Source organism: Heterodontus francisci, chromosome 24 (genome assembly GCF_036365525.1).
Source record: "Heterodontus francisci isolate sHetFra1 chromosome 24, sHetFra1.hap1, whole genome shotgun sequence".
Taxonomy (NCBI): domain Eukaryota; kingdom Metazoa; phylum Chordata; class Chondrichthyes; order Heterodontiformes; family Heterodontidae; genus Heterodontus; species Heterodontus francisci.
Genome location: NC_090394.1, coordinates 75,948,561 through 75,962,910, shown reverse-complemented (window position 1 = coordinate 75,962,910; position 14,350 = coordinate 75,948,561). Strand labels below are relative to the sequence as shown.

The following is a 14,350-nucleotide window of genomic DNA, read 5'->3' as shown; positions in this document are numbered from 1 at the left end:
TCTGTGTTTCCCATCTCCCAACCAATTACCAAGTTACTCGCAGCAGTGTCCAAGAGATTAATACACAGCAACTTATATTTATATATCATTTTTAACGCAATAAAATGCCCCTTCGCGCTTTGCAGGAGCATTATAAAACAAAATATGACACAGTCACATAGGAGATATTGGGTCTGATGACCAAAAGCTTGGTCAAAGAGGTAGGTTTTAAGGAGTGTCTTAAAGGAAGAAAGCGAGGTAGAGAAGCGGAGAGGTGTAGGGAGGGTATTCCAGGTCTGAGGGGCGAGGTAACTGAAGGCATGACCACCAAAATGGAGCGATTAAAATCGGGGATGTACAAGAGGCCAGAATTAGAGGAGCACTGATAGCTCAGAGGGTTGTGGGACTGGAAGACATTACAGGGATAGTGAGAGGCAAAATCATAGAGGGATTTGATAACAAGAATGAGAATTTTAAAAAGAAGATGTTGCTTGACCGGGAGCCAATGTAGGTCAGCAAACATAGGGTTGATAGGTGACTGGGACTTGGTATGAGTTAAGACACAGGCAGCAGAGTTTTGGATGATCTCAAGTTTACGGAGAGTAGAATGTGGGAGACCAGCCAGGAGTGCATTGGAATTAAGTCTACAGATAACAAAGGCATGAATGAGGGTTTTAGCAGCAGATGAGCTGAGATATAATTCCTGGAGACTGCAGGACAATCCAGCAGCTTTAGCAACCCTCGCTGACTTTCCTCTTCTGCTGATGGCACTGACCCTTGCTGGATCTAGATCCATGGGCACAGGGAGTCCTCCAGCACTGGACCCATATGGCTAGTTTTTGCTTGCTCTCACATGACATCCAATTTCTAGCAAGGGTCTTTGGATTAGGAAAGAGAACGTTGGATGATTTTTTTCTTCACCCTCTGTAACCCCGGGACAGTAAGGCTAAGTTCTGCTGGCCAAAACCAGCCAACTCAGCACAGTCTGAAAATTGAACCTGGGGCCTCCCCTGACTGTATGCCTTCTGTTGCATACAGGGCAGTGCATTCACCCATGGAACCAGATGAGGGAGCCAGGCAACACCACGTTCTGAGAAATTACAATTTCTGCTAATAGTTTCCAACTTTAAGTGACGTACAGACAGGCTGTATTATTAGAGAAAGCAGCTCTTCAGGGGCCCTGATCCTCGTCTGCCTTTGCTAAAGGAGTTCCTGGACAGGTTTGACTTGTTTCCTGTGTTGTCATCAATCAAAATGCATCAGTTTGCAAAAGGTGTCATTATGCTGGTGTGGAAATAAGTGCAGCCAGTTAAGATCTGTCTGTGAGGAATGGATTAAAGCCCTCAAACTTTCTTTATTGCAGTAGAGGGATAGTGATTCTGTCACACCCAGGTACAGGTCTCATAAACACTTTACTACAAGACCTCAGTCACTGCTTGTAACTTCTAAACCATTTCCTAACCATCTAACTGTGCTGCTGGTCAGAGTATAGCTGTATCTCATTAAAGTTATTCTCTGCTGAATTTCCATTGTTTAGAGCTCTCCTTGTAACCTCCCCCCACAACACCCTACCCACCTCACGCCCCCGCCCCCCCCCCACTCCCCACTCCTTGCTACATCTCTCAGCATCTTTAAAGTTCTCCTCAGAACCTAACTGTTTGACCTCACTTTTGCTCCTAGCTCTCCCACTGATGCTTAGAGTCTCCTCAGTGAAGCACTGGAGCCTCTTTGCTGTGTTAAGCCGTGGCTCAGTGGGAAACACTCTTGCTTCAAAGTCAGAAGATCATGTGTCCAAGTCCCATTCCAGGGACTTGAGCACAAAATCTAGGCCAATATGCTTAGTGCAGTACTGGGGGAGCACAGCACTTTTGCAAATAAATACCATCTTTTGGATTAAATCAAAGGCCCCACCCGCCCATTAGGCAGATATAAAAGATCCCACAGCACTATTCAAAGAAGGAGCCCCCCCCCGTGTCCTAGTCAGTATTTATCCCTCAACCCACATCACTAAAAAGATTATCTGATCATTTATCTCATTGCTGTTTGTGGGAGCTAGCTGTGCAAAAATTGGCTGCTGTATTTCCTACATTCCAACAGTGACTGCACTTCAAAAGTACTTAATTGGCTGTATAGTCATGAAAGGCAGAATAAAAATGCAAGTCTTTCATTCTTCTTTTCAGCACCTTTTTTCATTTTTTTAACAAATTTTGTTCACTCCCTCAACTGGCCATTGCTGACATGTGAGCCAAGCTAGTGAGTGTCCAGGAACGATCTAGGTAAATAGTGCTTTGCTTTGGGGTTTTTCCACAAGATTCTCCTTAGATTCAGTGTCATTGGCTACATCCATCAGTGGACCTCATGTCCCCCATGAATCAGAGTGCACCTTTTACTGCCCAAAGTCTAGGTAAATGTACTGAGCACCAGAGAGAACCCTTGTCAGTGTACTCCAACTTAGTAAAATATGTCACATTTCACTACATGGACATCACAACCAAGCCCCACCTTGACCTCATATGTTGCCCACAATGCATACTTTACAGTGGGGGTCACTGCATGTAACCAGGGATGCAAGTTCTTGCTGACTTGTTTTCTAGTCCTGGCTCACTGAGGCCAAGTATGTTGCCCCTTTACCGCTTGCCTGTGATTGGTAACTCAGCACAGACCATTGATGACCACAGACCACAGATGAAGCCTGATCTCTATTGGCCCTAGTTCCACACTGGGCAGCTTCTTCATCAAACAAGACACTGAGTGAGCAATGGGATTGTCCCATAATTACGACAAAACTGTATCACTCATGCCTGTGTCCCAGCTGATGTAATGTCTGCAGCATGAACTTACTGCCATGAGCCACATGATGGCATTGCAGTGGAGGATTTGGGGTGTGTTCCTCTTCGACTTCAGTCTGCAGGAAAACACCCCCAAATAGGGTCACCATTTCTTATTGGTTACAATCTGGGAGGTTTCATCACATGACCTTGCCCCCACCCCACCCGCCATTGGTTGCCTGACACGTCTATCCTTGGAGCTCTCCACCTTCCTGCACTAATTTTTAGAATTATTTTTTCATGAGATGTGGGTGTTGCTGGCCAGGCCAGCATTTATTGCCCATCCCTAATTGCCTTTGAGAAGGTGGTGGTGAGCTGCCTTCTTGAACCGCTGCAGTCTGTGTAGTGTAGGTACACCCACAGTGCTGTTAGGAAGGGAGCTCCAGTATTTTGACCCAGTGACAGTGAAGGAATTGCAATGTAGTTCCATCTATATAGTTGGAGGGGAACTTGCAGGTGGTGGTGTTCCCATGTGTCTGCTGCCCACTCCTGCCCTTATGTTGGAGGGAAGGTCATTGATGAAGCAGCTGAAGATGGTTGGGCCTAGGACACTGTCTTGAGGAACTCCTGCAGTGATGTCCTGGGACTGAGATGATTGGCCTCCAACAACCACAACCATCTTCCTTTGTGCTAGGTATGAGTGTGGCCTACACATAACCTGCGTTCCAGTGTTTGTCTTTGGGGGCCCTGTGCAAACGTTCAGTTTGGGGCCTCTACATTTTACTAGAGATACGAAATAATACCAGCAGAATTAATTCTGCACGTGTACGATTCCCATCAGGCCTGTGTACAACAGGTGGTGTTAGAATAGTTGGCAAATGATCAGGGATAAGCTGTTATCATTGTGTAGCTGTCCTTTAACTGGATCTGCTCAGGGCCCTTACACAGGAAGAGGCCATTCTGTCCTTCAATCTAACTGTTGTGCCATTCAGTTAGATCATGGCTGATCTGTATGGTAATTTTATTTACCTGCCTTTCTTCTATCTCCCTTGATACCCTTTACTCAACAAAAATCTATCAATCGCTCAGCACCACAACCTTTTGGGAGAGTGTTCCGGATTTCCATGACTTTGTGCTTTCTGATTTCACCCTTGAACAACCTCGCTGTAATTTGAAGATTAAGTCCCCTTGGTTCTGGATTCTCCCACTATTTCCCCCAGGAAATTCTCTCTATCTGCCTCATCGAATCCCTGTATCATCTGAAACACCTCCATTAGATCTTACAAACTCACAGGAATACAAACAAGCTGGCCTCATAATTTAACTCTTTAAGCTCCGATTGGCTCGGGATAATTGCACAGCTCGCACAGTCGCTAATAACAAAATACACACAATTCCTTCATCAGAGCCTCGATTTCTAATTATAATCGGCCGCCGGCTTCTTTTACATTAAGTAAATATAACACCAGCGATGGAAGCACAGAGCAAATTGTTACAGGTACAAGCAATAGAGCACAACTGACAACTTCAACTGTCTTTGCTGCTTTCAGATGCTGACTGATCTACTGCCTATTTTTGGCATTTTCTGCAAAAAAAATGCATGTTTTTTGTAAATATCGCTGCCACAAGCTTCAAGGGTCGTTCGGAATTTTCACTGTGCACCGTGAAATCGGGCGAACCATTTAGATCTTCGGCTAAAAGGGTGAAAATATTAAATTGGCGGCAGGATTGTAAAGGGTGGAATGTAGAGGGGGTGTATTTACTGGCGTTGTGGCGATGTGTATTTGCGAGGGTTTGGTGCCGCTTTAACACTCTGCTCTTCCAGGGAGTTGCTGTGTCTCCGGGCATGCGCTCAGCGGCTGCCCTGGAGTTGCGGGGAAAAGCGACAAGAAATCGGTGCAATTGCGGGCAGTGAAACTGACAGCGGCTGAAGCCGGGCTGAGCCGTGTCCGCGGACCGCCAGCACTCTCCCTCTCCGCTGCCGAGCTGTCAAACTGGGATCGCCATCCGCTTCGGGCTCCATTCCGGATTGCAGCAGATCCCGAGGATCGGAATCCCGCTGAATGACTGGCAGCCCCAGCGCAGGTAAGATTGGAATCGATTCCCAGCGTTACACTGTGGATCCACCCGCTACACTGTGACCCACTCCCTCCCAGCACAGTGACCCGCTCCCTCCCAGCACAGTGACCCGCTCCCTCCCAGCACAGTGACCCGCTCCCTCCCAGCACAGTGACCCGCTCCCTCCCAGCACAGTGACCCACTCCCTCCCAGCACAGTGACCCACTCCCTCCCAGCACAGTGACCCACTCCCTCCCAGCACAGTGACCCACTCCCTCCCAGCACTGTGACCCGCTCCCTCCCAGCACAGTGACCCGCTCCCTCCCAGCACAGTGACCCGCTCCCTCCCAGCACAGTGACCCGCTCCCTCCCAGCACAGTGACCCGCTCCCTCCCAGCACAGAGACCCTCTCCCTCCCAGCACAGTGACCCGCTCCCTCCCAGCACAGTGACCCGCTCCCTCCCAGCACAGAGACCCTCTCCCTCCCAGCACAGTGACCCTCTCCCTCCCAGCACAGTGACCCGCTCCCTCCCAGCACAGTGACCCGCTCCCTCCCAGCACAGTGACCCGCTCCCTCCCAGCACAGTGACCCGCTCCCTCCCAGCACAGTGACCCGCTCCCTCCCAGCACAGTGACCCGCTCCCTCCCAGCACAGTGACCCGCTCCCTCCCAGCACAGTGACCCGCTCCCTCCCAGCACAGTGACCCGCTCCCTCCCAGCACAGTGACCCGCTCCCTCCCAGCACAGTGACCCGCTCCCTCCCAGCACAGTGACCCGCTCCCTCCCAGCACAGTGACCCGCTCCCTCCCAGCACAGTGACCCGCTCCCTCCCAGCACAGTGACCCGCTCCCTCCCAGCACAGTGACCCGCTCCCTCCCAGCACAGTGACCCGCTCCCTCCCAGCACAGTGACCCGCTCCCTCCCAGCACAGCGACCCTCTCCCTCCCAGCACAGCGACCCGCTCCCTCCCAGCACAGCGACCCGCTCCCTCCCAGCACAGTGACCCGCTCCCTCCCAGCACAGCGACCCGCTCCCTCCCAGCACAGTGACCGCTCCCTCCCAGCACAGTGACCGCTCCCTCCCAGCACAGTGACCCGCTCCCTCCCAGCACAGTGACCCGCTCCCTCCCAGCACAGTGACCCGCTCCCTCCCAGCACTGTGACCCGCTCCCTCCCAGCACTGTGACCCGCTCCCTCCCAGCACTGTGACCCGCTCCCTCCCAGCACAGTGACCCGCTCCCTCCCAGCACAGTGACCCGCTCCCTCCCAGCACAGTGACCCGCTCCCTCCCAGCACAGTGACCCGCTCCCTCCCAGCACAGTGACCCGCTCCCTCCCAGCACTGTGACCCGCTCCCTCCCAGCACAGTGACCCGCTCCCTCCCAGCACAGTGACCCGCTCCCTCCCAGCACTGTGACCCGCTCCCTCCCAGCACTGTGACCCGCTCCCTCCCAGCACTGTGACCCGCTCCCACCCAGCACAGTGACCCGCTCCCACCCAGCACAGTGACCCGCTCCCTCCCAGCACAGTGACCCGCTCCCTCCCAGCACAGTGACCCGCTCCCTCCCAGCACAGTGACCCGCTCCCTCCCAGCATTACACTGTGGCCCACTCCCAGCATTACACTGTGGCCCACTCCCAACTTTACACTGTGGCCCACTCCCAACTTTACACTGTGGCCCACTCCCAGCGCTACACTGTGGCCCACTCCCAACTTTACACTGTGGCCCACTCCCAACTTTACACTGTGACCCACTCCCAACGATGCACTGTGGCCCACTCCCAGCGCTACACTGTGGCCCACTCCCAGCATTACACTGTGGCCCACTCCCAACTTTACACTGTGACCCACTCCCAACGATGCACTGTGGCCCACTCCCAGCGCTACACTGTGGCCCACTCCCAGCATTACACTGTGGCCCACTCCCAACGATGCACTGTGGCCCACTCCCAACGATGCACTGTGGCCCACTCCCAGCATTACACTGTGACCCACTCCCAGCATTACACTGTGGCCCACTCCCAACTTTACACTGTGGCCCACTCCCAGCGCTACACTGTGACCCACTCCCAACGATGCACTGTGACCCACTCCCAACGATGCACTGTGACCCACTCCCAGCATTACACTGTGGCCCACTCCCAGCATTACACTGTGGCCCACTCCCAGCATTACACTGTGGCCCACTCCCAGCATTACACTGTGGCCCACTCCCAGCATTACACTGTGGCCCACTCCCAGCATTACACTGTGGCCCACTCCCAGCATTACACTGTGGCCCACTCCCAACTTTACACTGTGACCCACTCCCAGCATTACACTGTGACCCACTCCCAGAATTTTAATTGCATATTTTTTTCTCTTTCTCATAACTTCCTGGGGTTTGGCTCCTGCCATACTTTGTCACAGTTCAAACCTATAATATTAACATGCTGCACATTCTGTGGGATTAGCACCTGCTTGTTCCGTGGAGTTATTTGGATTTAATTTGGTTAAGGGTTTGGCAATATTGCACTATTGTATATTTTTGTTGCTTGTTCCAATGCACTAACTCCCTTCGTGTGTCATATTAGTTTCCATCCTCCAATTGCGTTTATACTTCATAACGACCCTCCCCCTCCACTGTGTGCAATACCATCATCTGACCAGATAACTGGACAGTAATGAAGTAGGAGTTGAGTGTAGTCTGTATGGAGAGTAGCAATGATGGGTACTTGATCCCTTATGGTTCACTGCCAGCTCCCTGGTATTGTACCTCCCCCTTGCTCATATGTCAGCTCAAACATTCTCAACAGGGACACCACTGCCTTTCTCACCCCATGTCCAATCCCATCTTCACCTGACATTTTGTACATCTGCATTTTCCCAGCAGGAATTGCTGGAACATGAGCAAGAGCAGGAATCCCGGCTGATTGGTTTCCACTCCCTCCTTCAGCTCCCTAGCCTAGAGGAATTGAGATCAGTTGCAACACCCCAAGCTGCGACTAGGTAACTCAGCACAGACTAGTGATTGAACCTGGAACCTCATGGTCTGTTTAACTCAGTGCGTCAGGAATAACTTCGCTAATAACCAAAAAAAAGTTGGGCAAGGTATTGAATGTTTTTTTTATTGTGCTCACCAAGTCTTTCTAGATTTTGAAAATTACATTAAGGGTTTTTAAAATGATTGGAATGCCAGCTAACTGGAGAAGATGTGATCAGAGTCTCTGAGAACTGGTGACACCCAACTGTGGGCACCATGTAACAGAGAGATGGGTTGTTGTGTATGACTGAACAGGCTGAGGCTCTTTTCCCTCAAAAAGAGAAGACTGAGGGATGACTATAAATGATTTGGATGTGGGGACCAATTGTAATATTTCCAGATTTGCTGATGACACAAAACTGGGCGGGAATGTAAGTTGTGAGGAGGATGCTAGGAAGCTTGAAGGGGATTTTGACAGGCTATGTGAATGGGCAAGAACATGGCAGGTGGAATATAATGTGAATGAGTGTGAAGTAATCCACTTTGGTAGAAAAACAGAAAGGCAGAGTATTTCTTAAATGGTGAGAGTTTGGGAAGTGTTGATGTCCAAAAGGGACCTGGGTGTCCTTGTTCATGAGTCACTAAAAGTTAACATGCAGGTGCAGCAAGTAATTAGGAAGGCAAATGGTATGTTGGCCTTCATTGCAAGGGGATTTGAGTAAAGATGTCTTGCTGCAATTGTATAGAGCCTTCATGAGACCGCAGCTGGAGTATTGTGTACAGTTTTGGTCTCCTCATCTAAGGAAGGATATACTTGCCATGGAGGAAGTGCAACGGAGGTTCATCAGACTAATCAGTGGGATGGCAGGATTGTCTTATCAGGAGAGACTGCAGACAGTGAGCCTGTATTCTCTAGAGTTTCGAAGAATGAGAGGTGATCTCATTGGATCTTACAAAATGCTTACAGGGTGTGACAGGGTGGATGTAGGTAGGATATTTCCTCTGGCTGGTGAGTCTAGAACCAGGGGACACAGTCTCAGAATAAGGGGTAGGCCATTTAAGTCTGAGATGAGGAGGAACTTCTTTACTCAGGGTGGTGAATTTTTGGAATTCTCTACCCCAGAGGGCTGTGGAAGCTCAATCATTGAGCATGTTCAGGACAGAAATCGATATATTTCTGAATACTAATGACATTCATGGATATAGGGATAGTGGGGAAAAATGGCGTAGAGGTAGATGATCAGCCATGATCTGTTTGAATGGTGGAGCAGGCTCGACTGAATGGCCTACTCCTGCTCCTATATCCTATGATCCCTATGACTGAACAGGCTAGGACTCTTTTCTTGAGAAAAGAGAAGGCTGAGGGGTGACCTGATAGAGGTCTTTCAAATTATGAAGGGATTTGATAGGCTGGACATAAGGAAGATGTTTCTGCTTGTGGGGGAGACCAAAACTCTGGCCCATCAATATAAAATGGTCAGTAATAAATCCAGTAGGAAATTCAGGAGAGACTTCTTTCCCCAGAGAGTGGTGAGAATGTGGATCTCACTACCACAGGGAGTAGTTGAGGTGAATTGTATCAATGCATTTAAGGGGAAGCTGAATAAATACATGAGGGAGAAAGGAACAGAAGGATATGCTGATAGGGTGGGATGACGCTTGTGTGGATCATAAATACTGGCACGGAGCGATTGGACAAATGGCTTGTTTTTGTGCTGTATATACTTTGTAATTCTGTGGAGATCTGCCAGAAGTTGCTAGTGGGAGCATGTGTGTTAGGGCAAGCCCAGCAGGCATCCATTGAATATGACTCCTTCAGTCTGACAATGGCTGCCTCTGCTTTGGCTTGTGATACATTAGCTTCCCACTGGCTGCTTCTGCACAGCATTGTGCATGAACCTACCAAGCCCAGACCCAGCATCTGCTGATGTCATCAGAGGAGATACTGGGACACTAAAGACAGCCTCAGCAGCTCTCAGCTTGGGGTTGTAGGGTGTGGAGCAGGGAACAGCGAACCCAGGATCCTGCTTCTCTTTGCTATCCACACTGCCAAGTGCGTGTGTAGGGACAGGTCAGGCTTGACCAGGATTCCTCCTATGGTGAAATATCCCACCACCACTATTGACACACCATCGGTGATCACCGATCACTTCTGTGATATCAAGGCAATGGAGAGGGTGCAGAGGAAATTCATTAGAATAGCATCAGGAATGAGAAACTTCAGTTAAAATGCTTTGGGACAGCCTGAGATCGAGAAAGGCACTATAGAAATGCACATTTTTCTTTCTATTTCCAAAGTGTTTTACAGCTAATTAAGTACTTATGAAGTGTAGACATTGTTATATTGTAGGAAATGTGGCAGCAAATTTGCATGCAGTCTGATCCCACAAACAGCAATGTGATAATGACTAGATAGCCTGGTTTTACTGATGCTAGTGGAGGGATAAATATTGGCCAGAAAACCAGGGAGAACTCCCCTACTCTTGGAGAGCCTCCTGTTCTGTGTTGGTGGGGACTTGGTTAAATCTATGGGTTTCCTGGGGTGTGGGGGTTGGAGGTGGGTGAGTTTCTTATCTGTGCTTGTGTCGGGTACACAGTGACATGTTCAGTGATGCCTCACAAGTCGGTCAATAATGTAGTGCATTGGTAAAGTGGTTAAATCACATCTTTATAATGAAGAGCACTGGCAAACTTACAAAGCCGTTCTATCCAGGCAGCCAGAGTCTGGTGCATTCCTGGGGTGGGAGCCAGCATGCCTGTGTCTATACACAGGAGCTGAAGTCAGTGTTAACTGTATGCAGATTGCAACAATCCTGCAGCAAGAATTGGAGAAGAAAAACCTTCAACTTCTTTTAAAGCAAAAGTATTGAGAGCACCAGTCAGGGTTCCTGATCCTGATTACTATTCCATTAACTACTCCTGGAATGTACATGTATGTGGATGTTGGGTGAGGCCAGGATGAGGTTTGTCTGTGATTCCTCCTACAGCTAAATAGACAGTCGATTAACTGTCTAAGCTGGCATATGGCCTCTGAGGCTGTGGAGCCCCAGCATGAGATGGCACTGTCAGAAAGGCTGGGGAGCAATAATTATTTGCCTAGGTATTAAAGGATGTGCACACAGATGAGGTGATTGAGTCAGGTCACCTTGACATCGAGGTGGACTGTGTGAGTGGGAGTAGTTGGCATGGCTCAGGACTACAGAAGACTTGCTGTTAGAAAGTAAAATCCTCAAATTGGATATAAAAAAGAGACGGTCGCCCACCTCCTCCTGGAATGTGTCTTTGCAAAGCAGGTGTGGAAAGAGATGCAGTGGTTTTTGTCGAGGTTCATCCCAAGCAGCTCTGTAACACAGGAGTCTGTGCTCTACGGGCTGTTCCCAGGGACGCACACCGAGACAAACATCAACTGCTGCTGGAGGACTATCAATTCGGTGAAAGACGCCCTTTGGTCTGCCCGAAACTTGCTGGTCTTCCAGCGCAAAGAGTTGTCCACCACCGAATGTTGCAGACTGGCACATTCCAAGGTCCAGGACTACGTGCTGAGGGACGCACTAAAGCTTGGGGCAGCCGCAGCAAAAGCTCAATGGGGAAAGACCACAGTGTAAGGTCCCCCAACCAAGCTGAACTGAGGGGCTGGATCAATGGGAAACCCCTCGAACTGTATCGTTGATATTTTCATTTGCTGTAAATGTGAAACTGTAATTGGCATGACAATAGTGAAATGGAAGGGTTGTGAAGAAACTCATGATAGTATTGAAGGAAACTGATCTCCCTTGCAATGTTTGTATTTTTTGGTGCTGTTTGAAACTGTTTGGCAATGTAATTTTTGCAGATTTTTATGAATAAAGTATATTTTGGAAATTTAAAAAAAAATAAAAAACCTCATTTACAAGCGGAAGGGGGAGAGGGCAGAAATCAGAAATTGGCGGTCCATCTCACTGCTTAATGTTGACGACAAGATTCTGTCCAAAGTCATAGCCAGTCGAGTCAAGTCTGCTCTGGAGTTGGTGATTCACCCTGATCAGACCTGTACTGTATCCGGCAGGAAGATCTCTGATAGTCTCGCGCTACTCAGGGATACGATCGCCTATGTACAGGACAGGAGGGTGGACACCTGCCTCATCAGCCTGGACCAGGAGAAGGCTTTTGACAGGATATCGCACACCTACATGATGGACGTGCTTTCCAAAATGGGGTTTGGGGAGGAAATCTGCAATTGGATCAAACTACACAAACATCAGTAGCGCAGTCTCAATCAATGGGTGGGAATCGGAAAGTTTCCCGATCAAATCTGGAGTCAGACAGGGCTGTCCTCTGTCCCCGGTCTTGTTTGTTTGCTGTATTGAACCCTTTGCTGAGTCTATTAGGAAGGATGCGAGCATAAGAGGGGTGACAATCCCAGGCAGCGGAGGCACTCAGGTTAAAACCTCCCTGTACATGGATGACGCCGCCGTCTTCTGCTCGGATCCGCTGTCCGTGCACAGACTGATGAGCATCTGTGACCAGTTCGAACTGGCCTCGGGAGCCAAAGTTAACCACGGCAAGAGCGAGGCCATGTTCTTTGGGAACTGGGCTGACCGATCCTTTGTCCCCTTCACCGTCAGGTCAGATTACCTGAAGGTGCTGGGGATATGGTTCGGAAGGGCCGGGGCGTGCACCAAAACCTGGGAGGAGCGAGTAGTCAAGGTACAACAAAAGTTGAGCATGTGGGGGCAGCGATCTCTCTCCATTGTGGGTAAGAACCTGGTCATCAGGTGCGAGGCGCTCACGTTGTTGCTGTATGTGGCGCAGGTCTGGCCTACACCCGACTCCTGCGCTGTGGCGGTCACCCGAGCCATTTGGCGGAATGCCTCATCACCAGAACTTTCAAACAAGCATCAAGATGTAGCTTGGCTGGTGGTGAGAAGGGCCCTCCCCGTCAGATCCTTCATGCACGTCCGAAGTCCCGCCCCCTCCGCGCAATGCCCCCGCGGTGGCTGTGGTGGGGAAGAGACGGTCGCCCACCTCCTCCTGGAATGTGTCTTTGCAAAGCAGGTGTGGAAAGAGATGCAGTGGTTTTTGTCGAGGTTCATCCCAAGCAGCTCTGTAACACAGGAGTCTGTGCTCTACGGGCTGTTCCCAGGGATGCACACCGAGACAAACATCAACTGCTGCTGGAGGACTATCAATTCGGTGAAAGACGCCCTTTGGTCTGCCCGAAACTTGCTGGTCTTCCAGCGCAAAGAGTTGTCCACCACCGAATGTTGCAGACTGGCACATTCCAAGGTCCAGGACTACGTGCTGAGGGATGCACTAAAGCTTGGGGCAGCCGCAGCAAAGGCTCAATGGGGAAAGACCACTGTGTAAGGTCCCCCACCAAGCTGAACGGAGGGGCTGGATCCATGGGAAACCCCTCGAACTGTATCGGGAAAATTTTGTGTGCTGTAAATGTAAAAATGTATATGGCATGGCAATGAAATGGAAGAGTTGTGAGGCAACTCATGATAGTATAGAAGGAAACTGATCACCTTTGCACTGTTTGTATTTTTTGACTTGATGCTGTTTTAAACTGTTTGGGAATGTAATTTTTACAGATTTTTATGAATAAAGTATATTTTGGAAATAAAAAAAAAAATAAAAAACCTCCCAGTGGGTTGGAGGATATGGTGGAAGTGACATAGAAACATACACAGAAGGAGGCCATTTGGCCCCTTGAGTTGTTCCACTATTGGCTGATCTGTACCCCAACTCTATTCATCTGCCTCTTCGCCATGCCCTTGATATCCTTATTTAACAAAATCTATCGAACTCTGTCTTGAAAATTTCAATTGACAAACAACCTTCTGGGGAGTGAGTTCCAGATTTCCACTAACCTTTGTGTGGACAAAGTGCTTTCTGATTTAACCCCTGAATGACCAGGCTCAATTTTAAGATTATATCCCCTCGTTCTAGACTACCCCGGCAGAGGAAATTGTTTTTCTTTATCTGCCCTATTGAATCCTTTTAACATTTTGAACTCCTCAATCGAGTCACGCCTCAACCTTCTAAACTGAAGGGAATAGAAACTAAGATTTTGGAAATTGTCTTCATAATTTAAGCCTTTTAGATCCTGCTATCATTCTGGTGAATCTGCCCTGTATCCCTTCCAAGGCCAATATATCATTCCTGAGTTGCAGTGCCCAGAACTGAATGCAGTTACTCGTAGACTCATCAAGGAATCTGTGTACTCATGGGTCTGATCAAGGTCTGACAACTAAAGCATCGCTTCCTCAGTTTCCTCGTGATCATGAAAGATCTGTTGAGTGATAGTGAAGTGAGCAGATAATGGTGATCCTTCATTGGTTCAGATTTTCAGGAACCAATCAAGATTTTGTATGTGACAGAGATGTCATGGCAACAGCAGCAGCAGTTCAATGAGGATTGTAGGAGAGCATGCCAGGAACGGCGCCAGGCATACCTAAAAATGATGTGCCAACCTGGTGAAGCTACAACACAGGACTACATGCATTCTAAATAGCAGAAGCAGCATGCAATAGAGATGAGCGATCCCACAACCAACAGATCAGATCTAAGCTCTGTAGTCCAGTCGTGAATGATGGTGGACAA

The 14,350-nt window shown here is 49.2% G+C and overlaps 1 protein-coding gene across 5 annotated transcripts in view; it reads left to right on the top strand.

Moving 5' to 3' along the window:
- The first annotated feature begins 1,141 nt into the window (after positions 1–1,141).
- Positions 1,142–14,350, top strand: part of glis2b (GLIS family zinc finger 2b) — a 97,397-nt gene continuing 84,188 nt past the window's right edge. The window contains exons 1-3 of one of the 5 annotated variants that reach the window (XM_068056658.1): positions 1,142–1,199; positions 4,573–4,832; positions 7,676–7,893. The gene's annotated coding sequence lies outside the window, so the exon portion shown is untranslated. Of the gene's footprint in view, positions 1,200–1,324; positions 1,372–3,079; positions 3,442–4,572; positions 4,833–7,672; positions 7,894–14,350 lie in introns of those variants that run through there. The other 4 variants (XM_068056657.1, XM_068056654.1, XM_068056655.1 and 1 more) reach the window with 4 other exon arrangements.